We start from the raw sequence: 27,746 nt of genomic DNA on the forward strand, positions 1-27,746 counted from the left end.
TTTGGCCACAAATCGTGAGGTGTTTGCTAGCCAATGTTTAGTTTGTAACGCATTTTATCTTTAATGTGATGAGTGAAGGCGTACATAAATTACATAAGCTGTTAGATTCATGTGTGAAGCTTTGTTTTTGGACAAGTAGCGTTGCTTCTTGGATCTTGGAAACCCTCGATTAGACACTTCAAAAATGGCTGCTTTTCCGGGTATATTCATGAAGGCAGTAAGGTTGACAGATCTGTATATTTTGTTTACATCCATTTTTAAGGAGTTTGAGCTGGAAAACATGTGATTTCCTGAAACGAATTATATCAATCACATGTGTTTCCAGCAGGCTAAAACAATGTTTTCAACTTTGCAAACGTTTATTTATAGAAACGCATCCAATCGCTAACACTGTCGGCCATGAAGATCTATTAAGTGGTGTCAACCTTAAGTCGCTGCTTTTAAGCCGCAATCTAGAAGTGTAAGCGTGAGTTGGTGTCCCACTTCTGACAAACCTTTTTGCATGATGTGTAATTGATACCACAATATGAGACTCCTTTTCATTATTCATGAGATCCGCCTGCTGCTATTCTTAGACTGATTTGCCATTCGACATGAACTTGTGACAATGATATACTTGTTCACAATGATTCTTATCAGTAAAATACCTGATGATTTGTGTTTATTGTCTTTGATGGTATACAAAATATATGTCAGGATGGCCGAGTGGTCTAAGGCGCTGCGTTCAGGTCGCAGTCTACATCTGTAGGCGTGGGTTCGAATCCCACTTCTGATAATTATTTTGGTATGATGTGAAAATCATACTACAAAGTGGGATCCCACCTGTTTATAGCTTTGCTTAGACTGATTTGTGATTCGACATGAACTTGTGATAATGATGTAGTTGTTGACAAGATATCGTATAGCCTTAACAAAAGTAATGACGGTGGTTTTTCTATTTGATAGCACAAGAATTAGATGTCAGGCAGGCAGAGCGTTCCATTGGTAAAATACCACCAATTAGTCTACCAGATATTTTGGCCACAAATCGTGAGGTGTTTGCTAGCCAATGTTTAGTTTGTAACGCATTTTATCTTTAATGTGATGAGTGAAGGCGTACATAAATTACATAAGCTGTTAGATTCATGTGTGAAGCTTTGTTTTTGGACAAGTAGCGTTGCTTCTTGGATCTTGGAAACCCTCGATTAGACACTTCAAAAATGGCTGCTTTTCCGGGTATATTCATGAAGGCAGTAAGGTTGACAGATCTGTATATTTTGTTTACATCCATTTTTAAGGAGTTTGAGCTGGAAAACATGTGATTTCCTGAAACGAATTATATCAATCACATGTGTTTCCAGCAGGCTAAAACAATGTTTTCAACTTTGCAAACGTTTATTTATAGAAACGCATCCAATCGCTAACACTGTCGGCCATGAAGATCTATTAAGTGGTATCAACCTTAAGTCGCTGCTTTTAAGCCGCAATCTAGAAGTGTAAGCGTGAGTTGGTGTCCCACTTCTGACAAACCTTTTTGCATGATGTGTAATTGATACCACAATATGAGACTCCTTTTCATTATTCATGAGATCCGCCTGCTGCTATTCTTAGACTGATTTGCCATTCGACATGAACTTGTGACAATGATATACTTGTTCACAATGATTCTTATCAGTAAAATACCTGATGATTTGTGTTTATTGTCTTTGATGGTATACAAAATATATGTCAGGATGGCCTAGTGGTCTAAGGCGCTGCGTTCAGGTCGCAGTCTACATCTGTAGGCGTGGGTTCGAATCCCACTTCTGATAATTATTTTGGTATGATGTGAAAATCATACTACAAAGTGGGATCCCACCTGTTTATAGCTTTGCTTAGACTGATTTGTGATTCGACATGAACTTGTGATAATGATGTAGTTGTTGACAAGATATCGTATAGCCTTAACAAAAGTAATGACGGTGGTTTTTCTATTTGATAGCACAAGAATTAGATGTCAGGCAGGCAGAGCGTTCCATTGGTAAAATACCACCAATTAGTCTACCAGATATTTTGGCCACAAATCGTGAGGTGTTTGCTAGCCAATGTTTAGTTTGTAACGCATTTTATCTTTAATGTGATGAGTGAAGGCGTACATAAATTACATCAGCTGTTAGATTCATGTGTGAAGCTTTGTTTTTGGACAAGTAGCGTTGCTTCTTGGATCTTGGAAACCCTCGATTAGACACTTCAAAAATGGCTGCTTTTCCGGGTATATTCATGAAGGCAGTAAGGTTGACAGATCTGTATATTTTGTTTACATCCATTTTTAAGGAGTTTGAGCTGGAAAACATGTGATTTCCTGAAACGAATTATATCAATCACATTTGTTTCCAGCAGGCTAAAACAATGTTTTCAACTTTGCAAACGTTTATTTATAGAAACGCATCCAATCGCTAACACTGTCGGCCATGAAGATCTATTAAGTAGTATCAACCTTAAGTCGCTGCTTTTAAGCCGCAATCTAGAAGTGTAAGCGTGAGTTGGTGTCCCACTTCTGACAAACCTTTTTGCATGATGTGTAATTGATACCACAATATGAGACTCCTTTTCATTATTCATGAGATCCGCCTGCTGCTATTCTTAGACTGATTTGCCATTCGACATGAACTTGTGACAATGATATACTTGTTCACAATGATTCTTATCAGTAAAATACCTGATGATTTGTGTTTATTGTCTTTGATGGTATACAAAATATATGTCAGGATGGCCTAGTGGTCTAAGGCGCTGCGTTCAGGTCGCAGTCTACATCTGTAGGCGTGGGTTCGAATCCCACTTCTGATAATTATTTTGGTATGATGTGAAAATCATACTACAAAGTGGGATCCCACCTGTTTATAGCTTTGCTTAGACTGATTTGTGATTCGACATGAACTTGTGATAATGATGTAGTTGTTGACAAGATATCGTATAGCCTTAACAAAAGTAATGACGGTGGTTTTTCTATTTGATAGCACAAGAATTAGATGTCAGGCAGGCAGAGCGTTCCATTGGTAAAATACCACCAATTAGTCTACCAGATATTTTGGCCACAAATCGTGAGGTGTTTGCTAGCCAATGTTTAGTTTGTAACGCATTTTATCTTTAATGTGATGAGTGAAGGCGTACATAAATTACATCAGCTGTTAGATTCATGTGTGAAGCTTTGTTTTTGGACAAGTAGCGTTGCTTCTTGGATCTTGGAAACCCTCGATTAGACACTTCAAAAATGGCTGCTTTTCCGGGTATATTCATGAAGGCAGTAAGGTTGACAGATCTGTATATTTTGTTTACATCCATTTTTAAGGAGTTTGAGCTGGAAAACATGTGATTTCCTGAAACGAATTATATCAATCACATTTGTTTCCAGCAGGCTAAAACAATGTTTTCAACTTTGCAAACGTTTATTTATAGAAACGCATCCAATCGCTAACACTGTCGGCCATGAAGATCTATTAAGTAGTATCAACCTTAAGTCGCTGCTTTTAAGCCGCAATCTAGAAGTGTAAGCGTGAGTTGGTGTCCCACTTCTGACAAACCTTTTTGCATGATGTGTAATTGATACCACAATATGAGACTCCTTTTCATTATTCATGAGATCCGCCTGCTGCTATTCTTAGACTGATTTGCCATTCGACATAAACTTGTGACAATGATATACTTGTTCACAATGATTCTTATCAGTAAAATACCTGATGATTTGTGTTTATTGTCTTTGATGGTATACAAAATATATGTCAGGATGGCCGAGTGGTCTAAGGCGCTGCGTTCAGGTCGCAGTCTACATCTGTAGGCGTGGGTCCGAATCCCACTTCTGACAATTATTTTCGTATGATGTGAAAATCCTACCACAAAGTGGAATCCCACCTGTTTATAGCTTTGTTTAGACTGATTTGTGATTCGACATGAACTTGTGATAATGATGTAGTTGTTGACAAGAAATCGTATAGCCTTAACAAAAGTAATGACAGTGGTTTTTCTATTTGGTAGAACAAGAATTAGATGTCAGGCAGGCAGAGCGTTCCATTGGTAAAATACCACCAATTAGTCTATCAGATGTTTAGCCAACAAATCGTGAAGTGTTTGTTAGCCAATGTTTAGTTTCTACCGCCTTTTATCTGTAATGTGATGAGTGAAGGCTTACATAAATTACATCAGCTGTTAGATTCATGTGTGAAGCTTTGTTTTTGGACAAGTAGCGTTGCTTCTTGGATCTTGGAAACCCTCGATTAGACACTTCAAAAATGGCTGTTTTTCCGGGTATATTCATGAAGGGATTAAGATTGACAAATCTGTATATTTTGTTTACGTCCATTTTGTAGGAGTTTGAGCTGGAAAACATGTGATTTCCTGAAACGAATTATATCAAACACATGTGTTTCCAGCAGGCTAAAACAATGTTTTCATCATTGCAAACGTTTATTTATAGAAACGCATCCAATCGCTAACACTGTCGGCCTTGAAGATCTATTAAGTGGTATCAACCTTAAGTCGCTGCTTTTAAGCCGCAGTCTAGAAGTGTAAGCGTGAGTTGGTGTCCCACTTCTGACAAACGTTTTTGCATGATGTGTAATTGATACCACAATATGAGACTCCTTTTTATTATTCATGAGATCCGCCTGCTGCTATTCTTAGACTGATTTGTCATTCGACATGAACTTGTGCAATGATATACTTGTTCACAATGATTCTTTTCAGCAAAATACCTGATGATTTGTGTTTATTGTCTTTGATGATATACAGAATATGTGTCAGGATGGCCGAGTGGTCTAAGGCGCTGCGTTCAGGTCGCAGTCTACATCTGTAGGCGTGGGTTCGAATCCCACTTCTGACAATTATTTTAGTATGATGTGAAAATCATACAACAAAGTGGGATCCCACCTGTTTATAGCTTTGCTTAGACTGATACGTGATTCGACATGAACTTGTGATAATGATGTAGTTGTTGACAAGATATCGTATAGCCTTAACAAAAGTAATGACGGTGGTTTTTCTATTTGGTAGCACAAGAATTAGATGTCAGGCAGGCAGAGCGTTCCTTTGGTAAAATACCACCAATTAGTCTATCAGATGTTTAGCCAACAAATCGTGAAGTGTTTGTTAGCCAATGTTTAGTTTCTACCGCCTTTTATCTGTAATGTGATGAGTGAAGGCTTACATAAATTACATCAGCTGTTAGATTCATGTGTGGAGCTTTGTTTTTGGACAAGTAGCGTTGCTTCTTGGATCTTGGAAACCCTCGATTAGACACTTCAAAAATGGCTGTTTTTCCGGGTATATTCATGAAGGGATTAAGGTTGACAAATCTGTATATTTTGTTTACATCCATTTTGTAGGAGTTTGAGCTGGAAAACATGTGATTTCCTGTAACGAATTACATCAATCACATGTGTTTCCAGCAGGCTAAAACAATGTTTTCATCTTTGCAAACGTTTATTTATAGAAACGCATCCAATCGCTAACACTGTCGGCCTTGAAGATCTATTAAGTGGTATCAACCTTAAGTCGCTGCTTTTAAGCCGCAGTCTAGAAGTGTAAGCGTGAGTTGGTGTCCCACTTCTGACAAAACTTTTTGCATGATGTGTAATTGATACCACAATATGAGACTCCTTTTCATTATTCATGAGATCCGCCTGCTGCTATTCTTAGACTGATTTGCCATTCGACATGAACTTGTGCAATGATATACTTGTTCACAATGATTCTTATCAGCAAAATACCTGATGATTTGTGTTTATTGTTTCTGATGGTATACAGAATATGTGTCAGGATGGCCGAGTGGTCTAAGGCGCTGCGTTCAGGTCGCAGTCTACATCTGTAGGCGTGGGTTCGAATCCCACTTCTGACAATTATTTTGGTATGATGTGAAAATCCTACCACAAAGTGGGATCCCACCTGTTTATAGCTTTGCTTAGACTGATACGTGATTCGACATGAACTTGTGATAATGATGTAGTTGTTGACAAGATATCGTATAGCCTTAACAAAAGTAATGACGGTGGTTTTTCTATTTGGTAGCACAAGAATTAGATGTCAGGCAGGCAGAGCGTTCCATTGGTAAAATACCACCAATTAGTCTATCAGATGTTTAGCCAACAAATCGTGAAGTGTTTGTTAGCCAATGTTTAGTTTCTACCGCCTTTTATCTGTAATGTGATGAGTGAAGGCGTACATAAATTACATCAGCTGTTAGATTCATGTGTGTAGCTTTGTTTTTGGACAAGTAGCGTTGCTTCTTGGATCTTGGAAACCCTCGATTAGACACTTCAAAAATGGCTGCATTTCCGGGTATATTCATGAAGGGATTAAGGTTGACAAATCTGTATATTTTGTTTACATCCATTTTGTAGGAGTTTGAGCTGGAAATCATGTGATTTCCTGAAACGAATTACATCAATCACATGTGTTTCCAGCAGGCTAAAACAATGTTTTCATCTTTGCAAACTTTTATTTATAGTAACGCATCCAATCGCTAACACTGTCGGCCTTGAAGATCTATTAAGTGGTATCAACCTTAAGTCGCTGCTTTTAAGCCGCAGTCTAGAAGTGTAAGCGTGAGTTGGTGTCCCACTTCTGACAAACGTTTTTGCATGATGTGTAATTGATACCACAATATGAGACTCCTTTTTATTATTCATGAGATCCGCCTGCTGCTATTCTTAGACTGATTTGTCATTCGACATGAACTTGTGCAATGATATACTTGTTCACATTGATTCTTTTCAGCAAAATACCTGATGATTTGTGTTTATTGTCTTTGATGATATACAGAATATGTGTCAGGATGGCCGAGTGGTCTAAGGCGCTGCGTTCAGGTCGCAGTCTACATCTGTAGGCGTGGGTTCGAATCCCACTTATGACAATTATTTTGGTATGATGTGAAAATCATACCACAAAGTGGGATCCCACCTGTTTATAGCTTTGCTTAGACTGATACGTGATTCGACATGAACTTGTGATAATGATGTAGTTGTGGACAAGATATCGTATAGCCTTAACAAAAGTAATGACGGTGGTTTTTCTATTTGGTAGCACAAGAATTAGATGTCAGGCAGGCAGAGCGTTCCATTGGTAAAATACCACCAATTAGTCTATCAGATGTTTAGCCAACAAATCGTGAAGTGTTTGTTAGCCAATGTTTAGTTTCTACCGCCTTTTATCTGTAATGTGATGAGTGAAGGCTTACATAAATTACATCAGCTGTTAGATTCATGTGTGAAGCTTTGTTTTTGGACAAGTAGCGTTGCTTCTTGGATCTTGGAAACCCTCGATTAGACACTTCAAAAATGGCTGTTTTTCCGGGTATATTCATGAAGGGATTAAGGTTGACAAATCTGTATATTTTGTTTACATCCATTTTGTAGGAGTTTGAGCTGGAAAACATGTGATTTCCTGTAACGAATTACATCAATCACATGCGTTTCCAGCAGGCTAAAACAATGTTTTCATCTTTGCAAACGTTTATTTATAGAAACGCATCCAATCGCTAACACTGTCGGCCTTGAAGATCTATTAAGTGGTATCAACCTTAAGTCGCTGCTTTTAAGCCGCAGTCTAGAAGTGTAAGCGTGAGTTGGTGTCCCACTTCTGACAAAACTTTTTGCATGATGTGTAATTGATACCACAATATGAGACTCCTTTTCATTATTCATGAGATCCGCCTGCTGCTATTCTTAGACTGATTTGCCATTCGACATGAACTTGTGCAATGATATACTTGTTCACAATGATTCTTATCAGCAAAATACCTGATGATTTGTGTTTATTGTTTCTGATGGTATACAGAATATGTGTTAGGCTGGCCGAGTGGTCTAAGGCGCTGCGTTCAGGTCGCACTCTACATCTGTAGGCGTGGGTTCGAATCCCACTTCTGACAATTATTTTGGTATGATGTGAAAATCATACCACAAAGTGGGATCCCACCTGTTTATAGCTTTGCTTAGACTGATACGTGATTCGACATGAACTTGTGATAATGATGTAGTTGTTGACAAGATATCGTATAGCCTTAACAAAAGTAATGACGGTGGTTTTTCTATTTGGTAGCACAAGAATTAGATGTCAGGCAGGCAGAGCGTTCCATTGGTAAAATACCACCAATTAGTCTATCAGATGTTTAGCCAACAAATCGTGAAGTGTTTGTTAGCCAATGTTTAGTTTCTACCGCCTTTTATCTGTAATGTGATGAGTGAAGGCGTACATAAATTACATCAGCTGTTAGATTCATGTGTGTAGCTTTGTTTTTGGACAAGTAGCGTTGCTTCTTGGATCTTGGAAACCCTCGATTAGACACTTCAAAAATGGCTGCTTTTCTGGGTATATTCATGAAGGCAGTAAGGTTGACAAATCTGTATATTTTGTTTACGTCCATTTTGTAGGAGTTTGAGCTGGAAAACTTGTGATTTCCTGAAACGAATTATATCAAACACATGTGTTTCCAGCAGGCTAAAACAATGTTTTCATCTTTGCAAACGTTTATTTATAGAAACGCATCCAATCGCTAACACTGTCGGCCATGAAGATCTATTAAGTGGTATCAACCTTAAGTCGCTGCTTTTAAGCCGCAGTCTAGAAGTGTAAGCGTGAGTTGGTGTCCCACTTCTGACAAAACTTTTTGCATGATGTGTAATTGATACCACAATATGAGACTCCTTTTCATTATTCATGAGATCCGCCTGCTGCTATTCTTAGACTGATTTGCCATTCGACATGAACTTGTGACAATGATATACTTGTTCACAATGATTCTTATCAGCAAAATACCTGATGATTTGTGTTTATTGTCTTTGATGGTATACAAAATATATGTCAGGATGGCCGAGTGGTCTAAGGCGCTGCGTTCAGGTCGCAGTCTACATCTGTAGGCGTGGGTTCGAATCCCACTTCTGACAATTATTTTGGTATGATGTGAAAATCATACTACAAAGTGGGATCCCACCTGTTTATAGCTTTGCTTAGACTGATTTGTGATTCGACATGAACTTGTGATAATGATGTAGTTGTTGACAAGATATCGTATAGCCTTAACAAAAGTAATGACGGTGGTTTTTCTATTTGATAGCACAAGAATTAGATGTCAGGCAGGCAGAGCGTTCCATTGGTAAAATACCACCAATTAGTCTACCAGATATTTTGGCCACAAATCGTGAGGTGTTTGCTAGCCAATGTTTAGTTTGTAACGCATTTTATCTTTAATGTGATGAGTGAAGGCGTACATAAATTACATAAGCTGTTAGATTCATGTGTGAAGCTTTGTTTTTGGACAAGTAGCGTTGCTTCTTGGATCTTGGAAACCCTCGATTAGACACTTCAAAAATGGCTGCTTTTCCGGGTATATTCATGAAGGCAGTAAGGTTGACAGATCTGTATATTTTGTTTACATCCATTTTTAAGGAGTTTGAGCTGGAAAACATGTGATTTCCTGAAACGAATTATATCAATCACATGTGTTTCCAGCAGGCTAAAACAATGTTTTCAACTTTGCAAACGTTTATTTATAGAAACGCATCCAATCGCTAACACTGTCGGCCATGAAGATCTATTAAGTGGTATCAACCTTAAGTCGCTGCTTTTAAGCCGCAATCTAGAAGTGTAAGCGTGAGTTGGTGTCCCACTTCTGACAAACCTTTTTGCATGATGTGTAATTGATACCACAATATGAGACTCCTTTTCATTATTCATGAGATCCGCCTGCTGCTATTCTTAGACTGATTTGCCATTCGACATGAACTTGTGACAATGATATACTTGTTCACAATGATTCTTATCAGTAAAATACCTGATGATTTGTGTTTATTGTCTTTGATGGTATACAAAATATATGTCAGGATGGCCGAGTGGTCTAAGGCGCTGCGTTCAGGTCGCAGTCTACATCTGTAGGCGTGGGTTCGAATCCCACTTCTGATAATTATTTTGGTATGATGTGAAAATCATACTACAAAGTGGGATCCCACCTGTTTATAGCTTTGCTTAGACTGATTTGTGATTCGACATGAACTTGTGATAATGATGTAGTTGTTGACAAGATATCGTATAGCCTTAACAAAAGTAATGACAGTGGTTTTTCTATTTGATAGCACAAGAATTAGATGTCAGGCAGGCAGAGCGTTCCATTGGTAAAATACCACCAATTAGTCTACCAGATATTTTGGCCACAAATCGTGAGGTGTTTGCTAGCCAATGTTTAGTTTGTAACGCATTTTATCTTTAATGTGATGAGTGAAGGCGTACATAAATTACATCAGCTGTTAGATTCATGTGTGAAGCTTTGTTTTTGGACAAGTAGCGTTGCTTCTTGGATCTTGGAAACCCTCGATTAGACACTTCAAAAATGGCTGCTTTTCCGGGTATATTCATGAAGGCAGTAAGGTTGACAGATCTGTATATTTTGTTTACATCCATTTTTAAGGAGTTTGAGCTGGAAAACATGTGATTTCCTGAAACGAATTATATCAATCACATGTGTTTCCAGCAGGCTAAAACAATGTTTTCAACTTTGCAAACGTTTATTTATAGAAACGCATCCAATCGCTAACACTGTCGGCCATGAAGATCTATTAAGTAGTATCAACCTTAAGTCGCTGCTTTTAAGCCGCAATCTAGAAGTGTAAGCGTGAGTTGGTGTCTCACTTCTGACAAACCTTTTTGCATGATGTGTAATTGATACCACAATATGAGACTCCTTTTCATTATTCATGAGATCCGCCTGCTGCTATTCTTAGACTGATTTGCCATTCGACATGAACTTGTGACAATGATATACTTGTTCACAATGATTCTTATCAGTAAAATACCTGATGATTTGTGTTTATTGTCTTTGATGGTATACAAAATATATGTCAGGATGGCCGAGTGGTCTAAGGCGCTGCGTTCAGGTCGCAGTCTACATCTGTAGGCGTGGGTCCGAATCCCACTTCTGACAATTCTTTTCGTATGATGTGAAAATCCTACCACAAAGTGGAATCCCACCTGTTTATAGCTTTGTTTAGACTGATTTGTGATTCGACATGAACTTGTGATAATGATGTAGTTGTTGACAAGAAATCGTATAGCCTTAACAAAAGTAATGACAGTGGTTTTTCTATTTGGTAGAACAAGAATTAGATGTCAGGCAGGCAGAGCGTTCCATTGGTAAAATACCACCAATTAGTCTATCAGATGTTTAGCCAACAAATCGTGAAGTGTTTGTTAGCCAATGTTTAGTTTCTACCGCCTTTTATCTGTAATGTGATGAGTGAAGGCTTACATAAATTACATCAGCTGTTAGATTCATGTGTGAAGCTTTGTTTTTGGACAAGTAGCGTTGCTTCTTGGATCTTGCAAACCCTCGATTAGACACTTCAAAAATGGCTGTTTTTCCGGGTATATTCATGAAGGGATTAAGATTGACAAATCTGTATATTTTGTTTACGTCCATTTTGTAGGAGTTTGAGCTGGAAAACATGTGATTTCCTGAAACGAATTATATCAAACACATGTGTTTCCAGCAGGCTAAAACAATGTTTTCATCTTTGCAAACGTTTATTTATAGAAACGCATCCAATCGCTAACACTGTCGGCCATGAAGATCTATTAAGTGGTATCAACCTTAAGTCGCTGCTTTTAAGCCGCAGTCTAGAAGTGTAAGCGTGAGTTGGTGTCCCACTTCTGACAAAACTTTTTGCATGATGTGTAATTGATACCACAATATGAGACTCCTTTTCATTATTCATGAGATCCGCCTGCTGCTATTCTTAGACTGATTTGCCATTCGACATGAACTTGTGACAATGATATACTTGTTCACAATGATTCTTATCAGCAAAATACCTGATGATTTGTGTTTATTGTCTTTGATGGTATACAAAATATATGTCAGGATGGCCGAGTGGTCTAAGGCGCTGCGTTCAGGTCGCAGTCTACATCTGTAGGCGTGGGTTCGAATCCCACTTCTGACAGTTATTTTGGTATGATGTGAAAATCATACTACAAAGTGGGATCCCACCTGTTTATAGCTTTGCTTAGACTGATTTGTGATTCGACATGAACTTGTGATAATGATGTAGTTGTTGACAAGATATCGTATAGCCTTAACAAAAGTAATGACGGTGGTTTTTCTATTTGATAGCACAAGAATTAGATGTCAGGCAGGCAGAGCGTTCCATTGGTAAAATACCACCAATTAGTCTACCAGATATTTTGGCCACAAATCGTGAGGTGTTTGCTAGCCAATGTTTAGTTTGTAACGCATTTTATCTTTAATGTGATGAGTGAAGGCGTACATAAATTACATAAGCTGTTAGATTCATGTGTGAAGCTTTGTTTTTGGACAAGTAGCGTTGCTTCTTGGATCTTGGAAACCCTCGATTAGACACTTCAAAAATGGCTGCTTTTCCGGGTATATTCATGAAGGCAGTAAGGTTGACAGATCTGTATATTTTGTTTACATCCATTTTTAAGGAGTTTGAGCTGGAAAACATGTGATTTCCTGAAACGAATTATATCAATCACATGTGTTTCCAGCAGGCTAAAACAATGTTTTCAACTTTGCAAACGTTTATTTATAGAAACGCATCCAATCGCTAACACTGTCGGCCATGAAGATCTATTAAGTGGTATCAACCTTAAGTCGCTGCTTTTAAGCCGCAATCTAGAAGTGTAAGCGTGAGTTGGTGTCCCACTTCTGACAAACCTTTTTGCATGATGTGTAATTGATACCACAATATGAGACTCCTTTTCATTATTCATGAGATCCGCCTGCTGCTATTCTTAGACTGATTTGCCATTCGACATGAACTTGTGACAATGATACACTTGTTCACAATGATTCTTATCAGTAAAATACCTGATGATTTGTGTTTATTGTCTTTGATGGTATACAAAATATATGTCAGGATGGCCGAGTGGTCTAAGGCGCTGCGTTCAGGTCGCAGTCTACATCTGTAGGCGTGGGTTCGAATCCCACTTCTGATAATTATTTTGGTATGATGTGAAAATCATACTACAAAGTGGGATCCCACCTGTTTATAGCTTTGCTTAGACTGATTTGTGATTCGACATGAACTTGTGATAATGATGTAGTTGTTGACAAGATATCGTATAGCCTTAACAAAAGTAATGACGGTGGTTTTTCTATTTGATAGCACAAGAATTAGATGTCAGGCAGGCAGAGCGTTCCATTGGTAAAATACCACCAATTAGTCTACCAGATATTTTGGCCACAAATCGTGAGGTGTTTGCTAGCCAATGTTTAGTTTGTAACGCATTTTATCTTTAATGTGATGAGTGAAGGCGTACATAAATTACATCAGCTGTTAGATTCATGTGTGAAGCTTTGTTTTTGGACAAGTAGCGTTGCTTCTTGGATCTTGGAAACCCTCGATTAGACACTTCAAAAATGGCTGCTTTTCCGGGTATATTCATGAAGGCAGTAAGGTTGACAGATCTGTATATTTTGTTTACATCCATTTTTAAGGAGTTTGAGCTGGAAAACATGTGATTTCCTGAAACGAATTATATCAATCACATGTGTTTCCAGCAGGCTAAAACAATGTTTTCAACTTTGCAAACGTTTATTTATAGAAACGCATCCAATCGCTAACACTGTCGGCCATGAAGATCTATTAAGTAGTATCAACCTTAAGTCGCTGCTTTTAAGCCGCAATCTAGAAGTGTAAGCGTGAGTTGGTGTCCCACTTCTGACAAACCTTTTTGCATGATGTGTAATTGATACCACAATATGAGACTCCTTTTCATTATTCATGAGATCCGCCTGCTGCTATTCTTAGACTGATTTGCCATTCGACATGAACTTGTGACAATGATATACTTGTTCACAATGATTCTTATCAGTAAAATACCTGATGATTTGTGTTTATTGTCTTTGATGGTATACAAAATATATGTCAGGATGGCCGAGTGGTCTAAGGCGCTGCGTTCAGGTCGCAGTCTACATCTGTAGGCGTGGGTCCGAATCCCACTTCTGACAATTATTTTCGTATGATGTGAAAATCCTACCACAAAGTGGAATCCCACCTGTTTATAGCTTTGTTTAGACTGATTTGTGATTCGACATGAACTTGTGATAATGATGTAGTTGTTGACAAGAAATCGTATAGCCTTAACAAAAGTAATGACAGTGGTTTTTCTATTTGGTAGAACAAGAATTAGATGTCAGGCAGGCAGAGCGTTCCATTGGTAAAATACCACCAATTAGTCTATCAGATGTTTAGCCAACAAATCGTGAAGTGTTTGTTAGCCAATGTTTAGTTTCTACCGCCTTTTATCTGTAATGTGATGAGTGAAGGCTTACATAAATTACATCAGCTGTTAGATTCATGTGTGAAGCTTTGTTTTTGGACAAGTAGCGTTGCTTCTTGGATCTTGGAAACCCTCGATTAGACACTTCAAAAATGGCTGTTTTTCCGGGTATATTCATGAAGGGATTAAGATTGACAAATCTGTATATTTTGTTTACGTCCATTTTGTAGGAGTTTGAGCTGGAAAACATGTGATTTCCTGAAACGAATTATATCAAACACATGTGTTTCCAGCAGGCTAAAACAATGTTTTCATCTTTGCAAACGTTTATTTATAGAAACGCATCCAATCGCTAACACTGTCGGCCATGAAGATCTATTAAGTGGTATCAACCTTAAGTCGCTGCTTTTAAGCCGCAGTCTAGAAGTGTAAGCGTGAGTTGGTGTCCCACTTCTGACAAAACTTTTTGCATGATGTGTAATTGATACCACAATATGAGACTCCTTTTCATTATTCATGAGATCCGCCTGCTGCTATTCTTAGACTGATTTGCCATTCGACATGAACTTGTGACAATGATATACTTGTTCACAATGATTCTTATCAGTAAAATACCTGATGATTTGTGTTTATTGTCTTTGATGGTATACAAAATATATGTCAGGATGGCCTAGTGTCTAAGGCGCTGCGTTCAGGTCGCAGTCTACATCTGTAGGCGTGGGTTCGAATCCCACTTCTGACAATTATTTTGGTATGATGTGAAAATCATACTACAAAGTGGGATCCCACCTGTTTATAGCTTTGCTTAGACTGATTTGTGATTCGACATGAACTTGTGATAATGATGTAGTTGTTGACAAGATATCGTATAGCCTTAACAAAAGTAATGACGATGGTTTTTCTATTTGATAGCACAAGAATTAGATGTCAGGCAGGCAGAGCGTTCCATTGGTAAAATACCACCAATTAGTCTACCAGATATTTTGGCCACAAATCGTGAGGTGTTTGCTAGCCAATGTTTAGTTTGTAACGCATTTTATCTTTAATGTGATGAGTGAAGGCGTACATAAATTACATCAGCTGTTAGATTCATGTGTGAAGCTTTGTTTTTGGACAAGTAGCGTTGCTTCTTGGATCTTGGAAACCCTCGATTAGACACTTCAAAAATGGCTGCTTTTCCGGGTATATTCATGAAGGCAGTATGGTTGACAGATCTGTATATTTTGTTTACATCCATTTTTAAGGAGTTTGAGCTGGAAAACATGTGATTCCTGAAACGAATTATATCAATCACATGTGTTTCCAGCAGGCTAAAACAATGTTTTCAACTTTGCAAACGTTTATTTATAGAAACGCATCCAATCGCTAACACTGTCGGCCATGAAGATCTATTAAGTGGTATCAACCTTAAGTCGCTGCTTTTAAGCCGCAATCTAGAAGTGTAAGCGTGAGTTGGTGTCCCACTTCTGACAAACCTTTTTGCATGTTGTGTAATTGATACCACAATATGAGACTCCTTTTCATTATTCATGAGATCCGCCTGCTGCTATTCTTAGACTGATTTGCCATTCGACATGAACTTGTGACAATGATATACTTGTTCACAATGATTCTTATCAGTAAAATACCTGATGATTTGTGTTTATTGTCTTTGATGGTATACAAAATATATGTCAGGATGGCCGAGTGGTCTAAGGCGCTGCGTTCAGGTCGCAGTCTACATCTGTAGGCGTGGGTCCGAATCCCACTTCTGACAATTATTTTCGTATGATGTGAAAATCCTACCACAAAGTGGAATCCCACCTGTTTATAGCTTTGTTTAGACTGATTTGTGATTCGACATGAACTTGTGATAATGATGTAGTTGTTGACAAGAAATCGTATAGCCTTAACAAAAGTAATGACAGTGGTTTTTCTATTTGGTAGAACAAGAATTAGATGTCAGGCAGGCAGAGCGTTCCATTGGTAAAATACCACCAATTAGTCTATCAGATGTTTAGCCAACAAATCGTGAGGTGTTTGTTAGCCAATATTTAGTTTCTACCGGGTTTTATCTGTAATGCGATGAGTGAAGGCTTACATAAATTACATCAGCTGTAGGATTTATGTGTGAAGCTTTGTTTTTGGACAAGTAGCGTTGCTTCTTGGATCTTGGAAACCCTCGATTAGACACTTCAAAAATGGCTGCATTTCCGGGTATATTCATGAAGGGATTAAGGTTGACAAATCTGTATATTTTGTTTACATCCATTTTGTAGGAGTTTGAGCTGGAAAACATGTGACTTCCTGAAACGAATTATATCAATCACATGTGTTTCCAGCAGGCTAAAACAATGTTTTCAACTTTACAAACGTTTATTTATAGAAACGCAGCCAATCGCTAACACTGTCGGCCATGAAGATCTATTAAGTGGTATCAACCTTAAGTCGCTGCTTTTAAAACGCAGTCTAGAAGTGTAAGCGTGAGTTGGTGTCCCACTTCTGACAAAACTTTTTGCATGATGTGTAATTGATACCACAATATGAGACTCCTTTTCATTATTCATGAGATCCGCCTGCTGCTATTCTTAGACTGATTTGCCATTCGACATGAACTTGTGACAATGATATACTTGTTCACAATGATTCTTATCAGTAAAATACCTGATGATTTGTGTTTATTGTCTTTGATGGTATACAAAATATATGTCAGGATGGCCGAGTGGTCTAAGGCGCTGCGTTCAGGTCGCAGTCTACATCTGTAGGCGTGGGTTCGAATCCCACTTCTGACAATTATTTTGGTATGATGTGAAAATCATACCACAAAGTGGGATCCCACCTGTTTATAGCTTTGCTTAGACTGATTTGTGATTCGACATGAACTTGTGATAATGATGTAGTTGTTGACAAGATATCGTATAGCCTTAACAAAAGTAATGACGGTGGTTTTTCTATTTGATAGCACAAGAATTAGATGTCAGGCAGGCAGAGCGTTCCATTGGTAAAATACCACCAATTAGTCTACCAGATATTTTGGCCACAAATCGTGAGGTGTTTGCTAGCCAATGTTTAGTTTGTAACGCATTTTATCTTTAATGTGATGAGTGAAGGCGTACATAAATTACATCAGCTGTTAGATTCATGTGTGAAGCTTTGTTTTTGGACAAGTAGCGTTGCTTCTTGGATCTTGGAAACCCTCGATTAGACACTTCAAAAATGGCTGCTTTTCCGGGTATATTCATGAAGGCAGTAAGGTTGACAGATCTGTATATTTTGTTTACATCCATTTTTAAGGAGTTTGAGCTGGAAAACATGTGATTTCCTGAAACGAATTATATCAATCACAAGTGTTTCCAGCAGGCTAAAACAATGTTTTCAACTTTGCAAACGTTTATTTATAGAAACGCATCCAATCGCTAACACTGTCGGCCATGAAGATCTATTAAGTGGTATCAACCTTAAGTCGCTGCTTTTAAGCCGCAATCTAGAAGTGTAAGCGTGAGTTGGTGTCCCACTTATGACAAACCTTTTTGCATGATGTGTAATTGATACCACAATATGAGACTCCTTTTCATTATTCATGAGATCCGCCTGCTGCTATTCTTAGACTGATTTGCCATTCGACATGAACTTGTGACAATGATATACTTGTTCACAATGATTCTTATCAGTAAAATACCTGATGATTTGTGTTTATTGTCTTTGATGGTATACAAAATATATGTCAGGATGGCCGAGTGGTCTAAGGCGCTGCGTTCAGGTCGCAGTCTACATCTGTAGGCGTGGGTCCGAATCCCACTTCTGACAATTATTTTCGTATGATGTGAAAATCCTACCACAAAGTGGAATCCCACCTGTTTATAGCTTTGTTTAGACTGATTTGTGATTCGACATGAACTTGTGATAATGATGTAGTTGTTGACAAGAAATCGTATAGCCTTAACAAAAGTAATGACAGTGGTTTTTCTATTTGGTAGAACAAGAATTAGATGTCAGGCAGGCAGAGCGTTCCATTGGTAAAATACCACCAATTAGTCTATCAGATGTTTAGCCAACAAATCGTGAGGTGTTTGTTAGCCAATATTTAGTTTCTACCGGGTTTTATCTGTAATGCGATGAGTGAAGGCTTACATAAATTACATCAGCTGTAGGATTTATGTGTGAAGCTTTGTTTTTGGACAAGTAGCGTTGCTTCTTGGATCTTGGAAACCCTCGATTAGACACTTCAAAAATGGCTGCTTTTCCGGGTATATTCATGAAGGCAGTAAGGTTGACAGATCTGTATATTTTGTTTACATCCATTTTTAAGGAGTTTGAGCTGGAAAACATGTGATTTCCTGAAACGAATTATATCAATCACATGTGTTTTCAGCAGGCTAAAACAATGTTTTCAACATTGCAAACGTTTATTTATAGAAGCGCATCCAATCGCTAACACTGTCGGCCATGAAGATCTATTAAGTGGTATCAACCTTAAGTCGCTGCTTTTAAGCCACAATCTAGAAGTGTAAGCGTGAGTTGGTGTCTCACTTCTGACAAACCTTTTTGCATGATGTGTAATTGATACCACAATATGAGACTCCTTTTCATTATTCATGAGATCCACCTGCTGCTATTCTTAGACTGATTTGCCATTCGACATGAACTTGTGACAATGATATACTTGTTCACAATGATTCTTATCAGTAAAATACCTGATGATTTGTGTTTATTGTCTTTGATGGTATACAAAATATATGTCAGGATGGCCGAGTGGTCTAAGGCGCTGCGTTCAGGTCGCAGTCTACATCTGTAGGCGTGGGTTTGACACTTCTGACAATTATTTTGGTATGATGTGAAAATCATACCACAAAATGGGATCCCACCTGTTTATAGCTTTGCTTAGACTGATTTGTGATTCGACATGAACTTGTGATAATTATGTAGTTGTTGACAAGATATCGTATAGCCTTAACAAAAGTAATGACGGTGGTTTTTCTATTTGATAGCACAAGAATTAGATGTCAGGCAGGCAGAGCGTTCCATTGGTAAAATACCACCAATTAGTCTATCAGATATTTTGGCCACAAATCGTGAGGTGTTTGCTAGCCAATGTTTAGTTTGTAACGCATTTTATCTTTAATGTGATGAGTGAAGGCGTACATAAATTACATCAGCTGTTAGATTCATGTGTGAAGCTTTGTTTTTGGACAAGTAGCGTTGCTTCTTGGATCTTGGAAACCCTCGATTAGACACTTCAAAAATGGCTGCTTTTCCGGGTATATTCATGAAGGCAGTAAGGTTGACAGATCTGTATATTTTGTTTACATCCATTTTTAAGGAGTTTGAGCTGGAAAACATGTGATTTCCTGAAACGAATTATATCAATCACATGTGTTTCCAGCAGGCTAAAACAATGTTTTCAACTTTGCAAACGTTTATTTATAGAAACGCATCCAATCGCTAACACTGTCGGCCATGAAGATCTATTAAGTGGTATCAACCTTAAGTCGCTGCTTTTAAGCCGCAATCTAGAAGTGTAAGCGTGAGTTGGTGTCCCACTTCTGACAAACCTTTTTGCATGATGTGTAATTGATACCACAATATGAGACTCCTTTTCATTATTCATGAGATCCGCCTGCTGCTATTCTTAGACTGATTTGCCATTCGACATGAACTTGTGACAATGATATACTTGTTCACAATGATTCTTATCAGTAAAATACCTGATGATTTGTGTTTATTGTCTTTGATGGTATACAAAATATATGTCAGGATGGCCGAGTGGTCTAAGGCGCTGCTTTCAGGTCGCAGTCTACATCTGTAGGCGTGGGTTTGAATCCCACTTCTGACAATTATTTTGGTATGATGTGAAAATCATACCACAAAATGGGATCCCACCTGTTTATAGCTTTGCTTAGACTGATTTGTGATTCGACATGAACTTGTGATAATTATGTAGTTGTTGACAAGATATCGTATAGCCTTAACAAAAGTAATGACGGTGGTTTTTCTATTTGATAGCACAAGAATTAGATGTCAGGCAGGCAGAGCGTTCCATTGGTAAAATACCACCAATTAGTCTATCAGATATTTTGGCCACAAATCGTGAGGTGTTTGCTAGCCAATGTTTAGTTTGTAACGCATTTTATCTTTAATGTGATGAGTGAAGGTTTACATAAATTACATGAGCTGTTAGATTCATGTGTGAAGCTTTGTTTTTGGACAAGTAGCGTTGCCTCTTGGATCTAGGAACCCTCGATTAGACACTTCAAAAATGGCTGCTTTTCTGGGTATATTCATGAAGGCAGTAAGGTTGACAAATCTGTATATTTTGTTTACGTCCATTTTGTAGGAGTTTGAGCTGGAAAACTTGTGATTTCCTGAAACGAATTATATCAAACACATGTGTTTCCAGCAGGCTAAAACAATGTTTTCATCTTTGCAAACGTTTATTTATAGAAACGCATCCAATCGCTAACACTGTCGGCCATGAAGATCTATTAAGTGGTATCAACCTTAAGTCGCTGCTTTTAAGCCGCAGTCTAGAAGTGTAAGCGTGAGTTGGTGTCCCACTTCTGACAAACGTTTTTGCATGATGTGTAATTGATACCACAATATGAGACTCCTTTTTATTATTCATGAGATCCGCTTGCTGCTATTCTTAGACTGATTTGTCATTCGACATGAACTTGTGCAATGATATACTTGTTCACAATGATTCTTTTCAGCAAAATACCTGATGATTTGTGTTTATTGTCTTTGATGATATACAGAATATGTGTCAGGATGGCCGAGTGGTCTAAGGCGCTGCGTTCAGGTCGCAGTCTACATCTGTAGGCGTGGGTTCGAATCCCACTTCTGACAATTATTTTGGTATGATGTGAAAATCATACCACAAAGTGGGATCCCACCTGTTTATAGCTTTGCTTAGACTGATACGTGATTCGACATGAACTTGTGATAATGATGTAGTTGTTGACAAGATATCGTATAGCCTTAACAAAAGTAATGACGGTGGTTTTTCTATTTGGTAGCACAAGAATTAGATGTCAGGCAGGCAGAGCGTTCCATTGGTAAAATACCACCAATTAGTCTATCAGATGTTTAGCCAACAAATAGTGAAGTGTTTGTTAGCCAATGTTTAGTTTCTACCGCCTTTTATCTGTAATGTGATGAGTGAAGGCTTACATAAATTACATCAGCTGTTAGATTCATGTGTGAAGCTTTGTTTTTGGACAAGTAGCGTTGCTTCTTGGATCTTGGAAACCCTCGATTAGACACTTCAAAAATGGCTGTTTTTCCGGGTATATTCATGAAGGGATTAAGGTTGACAAATCTGTATATTTTGTTTACATCCATTTTGTAGGAGTTTGAGCTGGAAAACATGTGATTTCCTGTAACGAATTACATCAATCACATGTGTTTCCAGCAGGCTAAAACAATGTTTTCATCTTTGCAAACGTTTATTTATAGAAACGCATCCAATCGCTAACACTGTCGGCCTTGAAGATCTATTAAGTGGTATCAACCTTAAGTCGCTGCTTTTAAGCCGCAGTCTAGAAGTGTAAGCGTGAGTTGGTGTCCCACTTCTGACAAAACTTTTTGCATGATGTGTAATTGATACCACAATATGAGACTCCTTTTCATTATTCATGAGATCCGCCTGCTGCTATTCTTAGACTGATTTGCCATTCGACATGAACTTGTGCAATGATATACTTGTTCACAATGATTCTTATCAGCAAAATACCTGATGATTTGTGTTTATTGTTTCTGATGGTATACAGAATATGTGTCAGGATGGCCGAGTGGTCTAAGGCGCTGCGTTCAGGTCGCAGTCTACATCTGTAGGCGTGGGTTCGAATCCCACTTCTGACAATTATTTTGGTATGATGTGAAAATCATACCACAAAGTGGGATCCCACCTGTTTATAGCTTTGCTTAGACTGATTTGTGATTCGACATGAACTTGTGATAATGATGTAGTTGTTGACAAGATATCGTATAGCCTTAACAAAAGTAATGACGGTGGTTTTTCTATTTGATAGCACAAGAATTAGATGTCAGGCAGGCAGAGCGTTCCATTGGTAAAATACCACCAATTAGTCTACCAGATATTTTGGCCACAAATCGTGAGGTGTTTGCTAGCCAATGTTTAGTTTGTAACGCATTTTATCTTTAATGTGATGAGTGAAGGCGTACATAAATTACATCAGCTGTTAGATTCATGTGTGAAGCTTTGTTTTTGGACAAGTAGCGTTGCTTCTTGGATCTTGGAAACCCTCGATTAGACACTTCAAAAATGGCTGCTTTTCCGGGTATATTCATGAAGGCAGTAAGGTTGACAGATCTGTATATTTTGTTTACATCCATTTTTAAGGAGTTTGAGCTGGAAAACATGTGATTTCCTGAAACGAATTATATCAATCACATGTGTTTCCAGCAGGCTAAAACAATGTTTTCAACTTTGCAAACGTTTATTTATAGAAACGCATCCAATCGCTAACACTGTCGGCCTTGAAGATCTATTAAGTGGTATCAACCTTAAGTCGCTGCTTTTAAGCCGCAGCCTAGAAGTGTAAGCGTGAGTTGGTGTCCCACTTCTGACAAACCTTTTTGCATGATGTGTAATTGATACCACAATATGAGACTCCTTTTTATTATTCATGAGATCCGCTTGCTGCTATTCTTAGACTGATTTGTCATTCGACATGAACTTGTGCAATGATATACTTGTTCACAATGATTCTTTTCAGCAAAATACCTGATGATTTGTGTTTATTGTCTTTGATGATATACAGAATATGTGTCAGGATGGCCGAGTGGTCTAAGGCGCTGCGTTCAGGTCGCAGTCTACATCTGTAGGCGTGGGTTCGAATCCCACTTCTGACAATTATTTTGGTATGATGTGAAAATCATACCACAAAGTGGGATCCCACCTGTTTATAGCTTTGCTTAGACTGATACGTGATTCGACATGAACTTGTGATAATGATGTAGTTGTTGACAAGATATCGTATAGCCTTAACAAAAGTAATGACGGTGGTTTTTCTATTTGGTAGCACAAGAATTAGATGTCAGGCAGGCAGAGCGTTCCATTGGTAAAATACCACCAATTAGTCTATCAGATGTTTAGCCAACAAATCGTGAAGTGTTTGTTAGCCAATGTTTAGTTTCTACCGCCTTTTATCTGTAATGTGATGAGTGAAGGCTTACATAAATTACATCAGCTGTTAGATTCATGTGTGAAGCTTTGTTTTTGGACAAGTAGCGTTGCTTCTTGGATCTTGGAAACCCTCGATTAGACACTTCAAAAATGGCTGTTTTTCCGGGTATATTCATGAAGGGATTAAGGTTGACAAATCTGTATATTTTGTTTACATCCATTTTGTAGGAGTTTGAGCTGGAAAACATGTGATTTCCTGTAACGAATTACATCAATCACATGTGTTTCCAGCAGGCTAAAACAATGTTTTCATCTTTGCAAACGTTTATTTATAGAAACGCATCCAATCGCTAACACTGTCGGCCTTGAAGATCTATTAAGTGGTATCAACCTTAAGTCGCTGCTTTTAAGCCGCAGTCTAGAAGTGTAAGCGTGAGTTGGTGTCCCACTTCTGACAAAACTTTTTGCATGATGTGTAATTGATACCACAATATGAGACTCCTTTTCATTATTCATGAGATCCGCCTGCTGCTATTCTTAGACTGATTTGCCATTCGACATGAACTTGTGCAATGATATACTTGTTCACAATGATTCTTATCAGCAAAATACCTGATGATTTGTGTTTATTGTTTCTGATGGTATACAGAATATGTGTCAGGATGGCCGAGTGGTCTAAGGCGCTGCGTTCAGGTCGCAGTCTACATCTGTAGGCGTGGGTTCGAATCCCACTTCTGACAATTATTTTGGTATGATGTGAAAATCATACCACAAAGTGGGATCCCACCTGTTTATAGCTTTGCTTAGACTGATTTGTGATTCGACATGAACTTGTGATAATGATGTAGTTGTTGACAAGATATCGTATAGCCTTAACAAAAGTAATGACGGTGGTTTTTCTATTTGATAGCACAAGAATTAGATGTCAGGCAGGCAGAGCGTTCCATTGGTAAAATACCACCAATTAGTCTACCAGATATTTTGGCCACAAATCGTGAGGTGTTTGCTAGCCAATGTTTAGTTTGTAACGCATTTTATCTTTAATGTGATGAGTGAAGGCGTACATAAATTACATCAGCTGTTAGATTCATGTGTGAAGCTTTGTTTTTGGACAAGTAGCGTTGCTTCTTGGATCTTGGAAACCCTCGATTAGACACTTCAAAAATGGCTGCTTTTCCGGGTATATTCATGAAGGCAGTAAGGTTGACAGATCTGTATATTTTGTTTACATCCATTTTTAAGGAGTTTGAGCTGGAAAACATGTGATTTCCTGAAACGAATTATATCAATCACATGTGTTTCCAGCAGGCTAAAACAATGTTTTCAACTTTGCAAACGTTTATTTATAGAAACGCATCCAATCGCTAACACTGTCGGCCTTGAAGATCTATTAAGTGGTATCAACCTTAAGTCGCTGCTTTTAAGCCGCAGCCTAGAAGTGTAAGCGTGAGTTGGTGTCCCACTTCTGACAAACCTTTTTGCATGATGTGTAATTGATACCACAATATGAGACTCCTTTTCATTATTCATGAGATCCGCCTGCTGCTATTCTTAGACTGATTTGCCATTCGACATGATCTTGTGCAATGATATACTTGTTCACAATGATTCTTATCAGCAAAATACCTGATGATTTGTGTTTATTGTTTCTGATGGTATACAGAATATGTGTCAGGATGGCCGAGTGGTCTAAGGCGCTGCGTTCAGGTCGCAGTCTACATCTGTAGGCGTGGGTTCGAATCCCACTTCTGACAATTATTTTGGTATGATGTGAAAATCATACCACAAAGTGGGATCCCACCTGTTTATAGCTTTGCTTAGACTGATTTGTGATTCGACGAGAACTTGTGATAATGATGTAGTTGTTGACAAGAAATCGTATAGCCTTAACAAAAGTAATGACAGTGGTTTTTCTATTTGGTAGAACAAGAATTAGATGTCAGTCAGGCAGAGCGTTCCATTGGTAAAATACCACCAATTAGTCTATCAGATGTTTAGCCAACAAATCGTGAGGTGTTTGTTAGCCAATGTTTAGTTTCTACCGGGTTTTATCTGTAATGCGATGAGTGAAGGCTTACATAAATTACATCAGCTGTAGGATTTATGTGTGAAGCTTTGTTTTTGGACAAGTAGCGTTGCTTCTTGGATCTTGGAAACCCTCGATTAGACACTTCAAAAATGGCTGCATTTCCGGGTATATTCATGAAGGGATTAAGGTTGACAAATCTGTATATTTTGTTTACATTAGGAGTTTGAGCTGGAAAACATGTGATTTCCTGAAACGAATTACATCAATCACATGTGTTTCCAGCAGGCTAAAACAATGTTTTCAACTTTACAAACGTTTATTTATAGAAACGCAGCCAATCGCTAACACTGTCGGCCATGAAGATCTATTAAGTGGTATCAACCTTAAGTCGCTGCTTTTAAGACGCAGTCTAGAAGTGTAAGCGTGAGTTGGTGTCCCACTTCTGACAAACCTTTTTGCATGATGTGTAATTGATACCACAATATGAGACTCCTTTTCATTATTCATGAGATCCGCCTGCTGCTATTCTTAGACTGATTTGCCATACGACATGAACTTGTGACAATGATATACTTGTTCACAATGATTCTTATCAGCAAAATACCTGATGATTTGTGTTTATTGTCTCTGATGGTATAACAAATATGTGTCAGGATGGCCGAGTGGTCTAACGCGCTGCGTTCAGGTCGCAGTCTACATCTGTAGGCGTGGGTTCGAATCCCACTTCTGACAATTATTTTCGTATGATGTGAAAATCCTTCCACAAAGTGGAATCCCACCAGTTTATATCTTTGCTAAGACTGATTTTTGATTCGACATGAACTTGTGATAATGATGTAGTTGTTGACAAGAAATCGTATAGCCTTAACAAAAGTAATGACAGTGGTTTTTCTATTTGGTAGAACAAGAATTAGATGTCAGGCAGGCAGAGAGTTCCATTGGTAAAATACCACCAATTAGTCTATCAGATGTTTAGCCAACAAATCGTCAGGTGTTTGTTAGCCAATGTTTAGTTTCTACCGAGTTTTATCTGTAATGCGATGAGTGAAGGCTTACATAAATTACATCAGCTGTTAGATTCATGTGTGAAGCTTTGTTTATTCATGAGATCCGCCTGCTGCTATTCTTATACTGATTTGTCATTCGACATGAACTTGTGACAATGATATACTTGTTCACAATGATTCTTGTCAGTAAAATACCTGATGATTTGTGTTTATTGTCTCTGATGGAATACGAAATATGTGTCAGGATGCCCGAGTGGTCTAAGGCGCTGCGTTCAGGTCGCAGTCTACATCTGTAGGCGTGGGTTCGAATCCCACTTCTGACAATTATTTTGGTATGATGTGAAAATCATACCACAAAGTGGGATCCCACCTGTTTATAGGTTTGCTTAGACTGATTTGTGATTCGACATGAACTTGTGATAATGATGTAGTTGTTGACAAGATATCGTATAGCCTTAACAAAAGTAGTGACAGTGGTTTTTCTATTTGGTAGCACAAGAATTAGATGTCAGGCAGGCAGAGCGTTCCATTGGTAAAATACCACCAATTAGTCTATCAGATGTTTAGCCAACAAATCGTGAAGTGTTTGTTAGCCAATGTTTAGTTTCTACCGCGTTTTATCTGTAATGTGATGAGTGAAGGCGTACATAAATTACATCAGATGTTAGATTCATGTGTGAAGCTTTGTTTTTGGACAAGTAGCGTTGCCTTTTGGTTCTAGGAACCTTCTATTAGACACTTCAAAAATGGCTGCTTTTCTGGGTATATTCATGAAGGCAGTAAGGTTGACAAATCTGTATATTTTGTTTACGTCCATTTTGTAGGAGTTTGAGCTGGAAAACATGTGATTTCCTGAAACGAATTATATCAATCACATGTGTTTCCAGCAGGCTAAAACAATGTTTTCATCATTGCAAACGTTTATTTATAGAAACGCATCCAATCGCTAACACTGTCGGCCATGAAGATCTATTAAGTGGTATCAACCTTAAGTCGCTGCTTTTAAGCCACAGTCTAGAAGTGTAAGCGTGAGTTGGTGTCCCACTTCTGACAAACCTTTTTGCATGATGTGTAATTGATACCACAATATGAGACTCCTTGTCATTATTCATGAGATCCGCCTGCTGCTATTTTTAGACTGATTTGTCATTCGACATAAACTTGTGACAATGATATACTTGTTCACAATGATTCTTATCAGCAAAATACCTGATGATTTGTGTTTATTGTTTCTGATGGTATACAAAATATGTGTCAGCATGGCCGAGTGGTCTAAGGCGCTGCGTTCAGGTCGCAGTCTACATCTGTAGGCGTGGGTTCGAATCACACTTCTGACAATTATTTT

At 38.2% G+C, this 27,746-nt stretch overlaps 26 non-coding genes across 26 annotated transcripts; all 26 read left to right on the plus strand.

Moving 5' to 3' along the window:
* The first annotated feature begins 691 nt into the window (after positions 1–691).
* Positions 692–775, plus strand: TRNAL-CAG (transfer RNA leucine (anticodon CAG)). Its single transcript has one exon. It is a non-coding gene; the product is annotated as a tRNA-Leu (tRNA).
* Positions 776–1,706: 931 nt separating this feature from the next.
* Positions 1,707–1,790, plus strand: TRNAL-CAG (transfer RNA leucine (anticodon CAG)). Its single transcript has one exon. It is a non-coding gene; the product is annotated as a tRNA-Leu (tRNA).
* Positions 1,791–2,721: 931 nt separating this feature from the next.
* TRNAL-CAG (transfer RNA leucine (anticodon CAG)) lies at positions 2,722–2,805 on the plus strand. Its single transcript has one exon. It is a non-coding gene; the product is annotated as a tRNA-Leu (tRNA).
* Positions 2,806–3,736: 931 nt separating this feature from the next.
* On the plus strand, positions 3,737–3,820 carry TRNAL-CAG (transfer RNA leucine (anticodon CAG)). The gene has a single exon. It is a non-coding gene; the product is annotated as a tRNA-Leu (tRNA).
* A 930-nt stretch (positions 3,821–4,750) lies between these two features.
* On the plus strand, positions 4,751–4,834 carry TRNAL-CAG (transfer RNA leucine (anticodon CAG)). Its single transcript has one exon. It is a non-coding gene; the product is annotated as a tRNA-Leu (tRNA).
* Positions 4,835–5,764: 930 nt separating this feature from the next.
* On the plus strand, positions 5,765–5,848 carry TRNAL-CAG (transfer RNA leucine (anticodon CAG)). The gene has a single exon. It is a non-coding gene; the product is annotated as a tRNA-Leu (tRNA).
* Positions 5,849–6,778: 930 nt separating this feature from the next.
* TRNAL-CAG (transfer RNA leucine (anticodon CAG)) lies at positions 6,779–6,862 on the plus strand. Its single transcript has one exon. It is a non-coding gene; the product is annotated as a tRNA-Leu (tRNA).
* Positions 6,863–8,807: 1,945 nt separating this feature from the next.
* TRNAL-CAG (transfer RNA leucine (anticodon CAG)) lies at positions 8,808–8,891 on the plus strand. The gene has a single exon. It is a non-coding gene; the product is annotated as a tRNA-Leu (tRNA).
* Positions 8,892–9,822: 931 nt separating this feature from the next.
* On the plus strand, positions 9,823–9,906 carry TRNAL-CAG (transfer RNA leucine (anticodon CAG)). Its single transcript has one exon. It is a non-coding gene; the product is annotated as a tRNA-Leu (tRNA).
* A 931-nt stretch (positions 9,907–10,837) lies between these two features.
* Positions 10,838–10,921, plus strand: TRNAL-CAG (transfer RNA leucine (anticodon CAG)). Its single transcript has one exon. It is a non-coding gene; the product is annotated as a tRNA-Leu (tRNA).
* Positions 10,922–11,852: 931 nt separating this feature from the next.
* Positions 11,853–11,936, plus strand: TRNAL-CAG (transfer RNA leucine (anticodon CAG)). The gene has a single exon. It is a non-coding gene; the product is annotated as a tRNA-Leu (tRNA).
* Positions 11,937–12,867: 931 nt separating this feature from the next.
* Positions 12,868–12,951, plus strand: TRNAL-CAG (transfer RNA leucine (anticodon CAG)). Its single transcript has one exon. It is a non-coding gene; the product is annotated as a tRNA-Leu (tRNA).
* A 931-nt stretch (positions 12,952–13,882) lies between these two features.
* Positions 13,883–13,966, plus strand: TRNAL-CAG (transfer RNA leucine (anticodon CAG)). The gene has a single exon. It is a non-coding gene; the product is annotated as a tRNA-Leu (tRNA).
* Positions 13,967–14,897: 931 nt separating this feature from the next.
* On the plus strand, positions 14,898–14,980 carry TRNAL-CAG (transfer RNA leucine (anticodon CAG)). Its single transcript has one exon. It is a non-coding gene; the product is annotated as a tRNA-Leu (tRNA).
* A 930-nt stretch (positions 14,981–15,910) lies between these two features.
* On the plus strand, positions 15,911–15,994 carry TRNAL-CAG (transfer RNA leucine (anticodon CAG)). The gene has a single exon. It is a non-coding gene; the product is annotated as a tRNA-Leu (tRNA).
* Positions 15,995–16,925: 931 nt separating this feature from the next.
* Positions 16,926–17,009, plus strand: TRNAL-CAG (transfer RNA leucine (anticodon CAG)). Its single transcript has one exon. It is a non-coding gene; the product is annotated as a tRNA-Leu (tRNA).
* Positions 17,010–17,940: 931 nt separating this feature from the next.
* On the plus strand, positions 17,941–18,024 carry TRNAL-CAG (transfer RNA leucine (anticodon CAG)). Its single transcript has one exon. It is a non-coding gene; the product is annotated as a tRNA-Leu (tRNA).
* A 1,942-nt stretch (positions 18,025–19,966) lies between these two features.
* On the plus strand, positions 19,967–20,050 carry TRNAL-CAG (transfer RNA leucine (anticodon CAG)). The gene has a single exon. It is a non-coding gene; the product is annotated as a tRNA-Leu (tRNA).
* A 929-nt stretch (positions 20,051–20,979) lies between these two features.
* TRNAL-CAG (transfer RNA leucine (anticodon CAG)) lies at positions 20,980–21,063 on the plus strand. Its single transcript has one exon. It is a non-coding gene; the product is annotated as a tRNA-Leu (tRNA).
* Positions 21,064–21,993: 930 nt separating this feature from the next.
* On the plus strand, positions 21,994–22,077 carry TRNAL-CAG (transfer RNA leucine (anticodon CAG)). Its single transcript has one exon. It is a non-coding gene; the product is annotated as a tRNA-Leu (tRNA).
* Positions 22,078–23,007: 930 nt separating this feature from the next.
* Positions 23,008–23,091, plus strand: TRNAL-CAG (transfer RNA leucine (anticodon CAG)). Its single transcript has one exon. It is a non-coding gene; the product is annotated as a tRNA-Leu (tRNA).
* A 930-nt stretch (positions 23,092–24,021) lies between these two features.
* TRNAL-CAG (transfer RNA leucine (anticodon CAG)) lies at positions 24,022–24,105 on the plus strand. The gene has a single exon. It is a non-coding gene; the product is annotated as a tRNA-Leu (tRNA).
* A 930-nt stretch (positions 24,106–25,035) lies between these two features.
* Positions 25,036–25,119, plus strand: TRNAL-CAG (transfer RNA leucine (anticodon CAG)). The gene has a single exon. It is a non-coding gene; the product is annotated as a tRNA-Leu (tRNA).
* Positions 25,120–26,042: 923 nt separating this feature from the next.
* TRNAL-CAG (transfer RNA leucine (anticodon CAG)) lies at positions 26,043–26,126 on the plus strand. The gene has a single exon. It is a non-coding gene; the product is annotated as a tRNA-Leu (tRNA).
* Positions 26,127–26,640: 514 nt separating this feature from the next.
* Positions 26,641–26,724, plus strand: TRNAL-CAG (transfer RNA leucine (anticodon CAG)). Its single transcript has one exon. It is a non-coding gene; the product is annotated as a tRNA-Leu (tRNA).
* A 930-nt stretch (positions 26,725–27,654) lies between these two features.
* TRNAL-CAG (transfer RNA leucine (anticodon CAG)) lies at positions 27,655–27,738 on the plus strand. Its single transcript has one exon. It is a non-coding gene; the product is annotated as a tRNA-Leu (tRNA).
* Positions 27,739–27,746: the final 8 nt, after the last annotated feature.

The sequence above is a fragment of the Saccoglossus kowalevskii genome, chromosome 7, assembly GCF_978046115.1.
Source record: "Saccoglossus kowalevskii chromosome 7, keSacKowa6.1, whole genome shotgun sequence".
NCBI classification, from domain to species: Eukaryota; Metazoa; Hemichordata; class Enteropneusta; family Harrimaniidae; genus Saccoglossus; species Saccoglossus kowalevskii.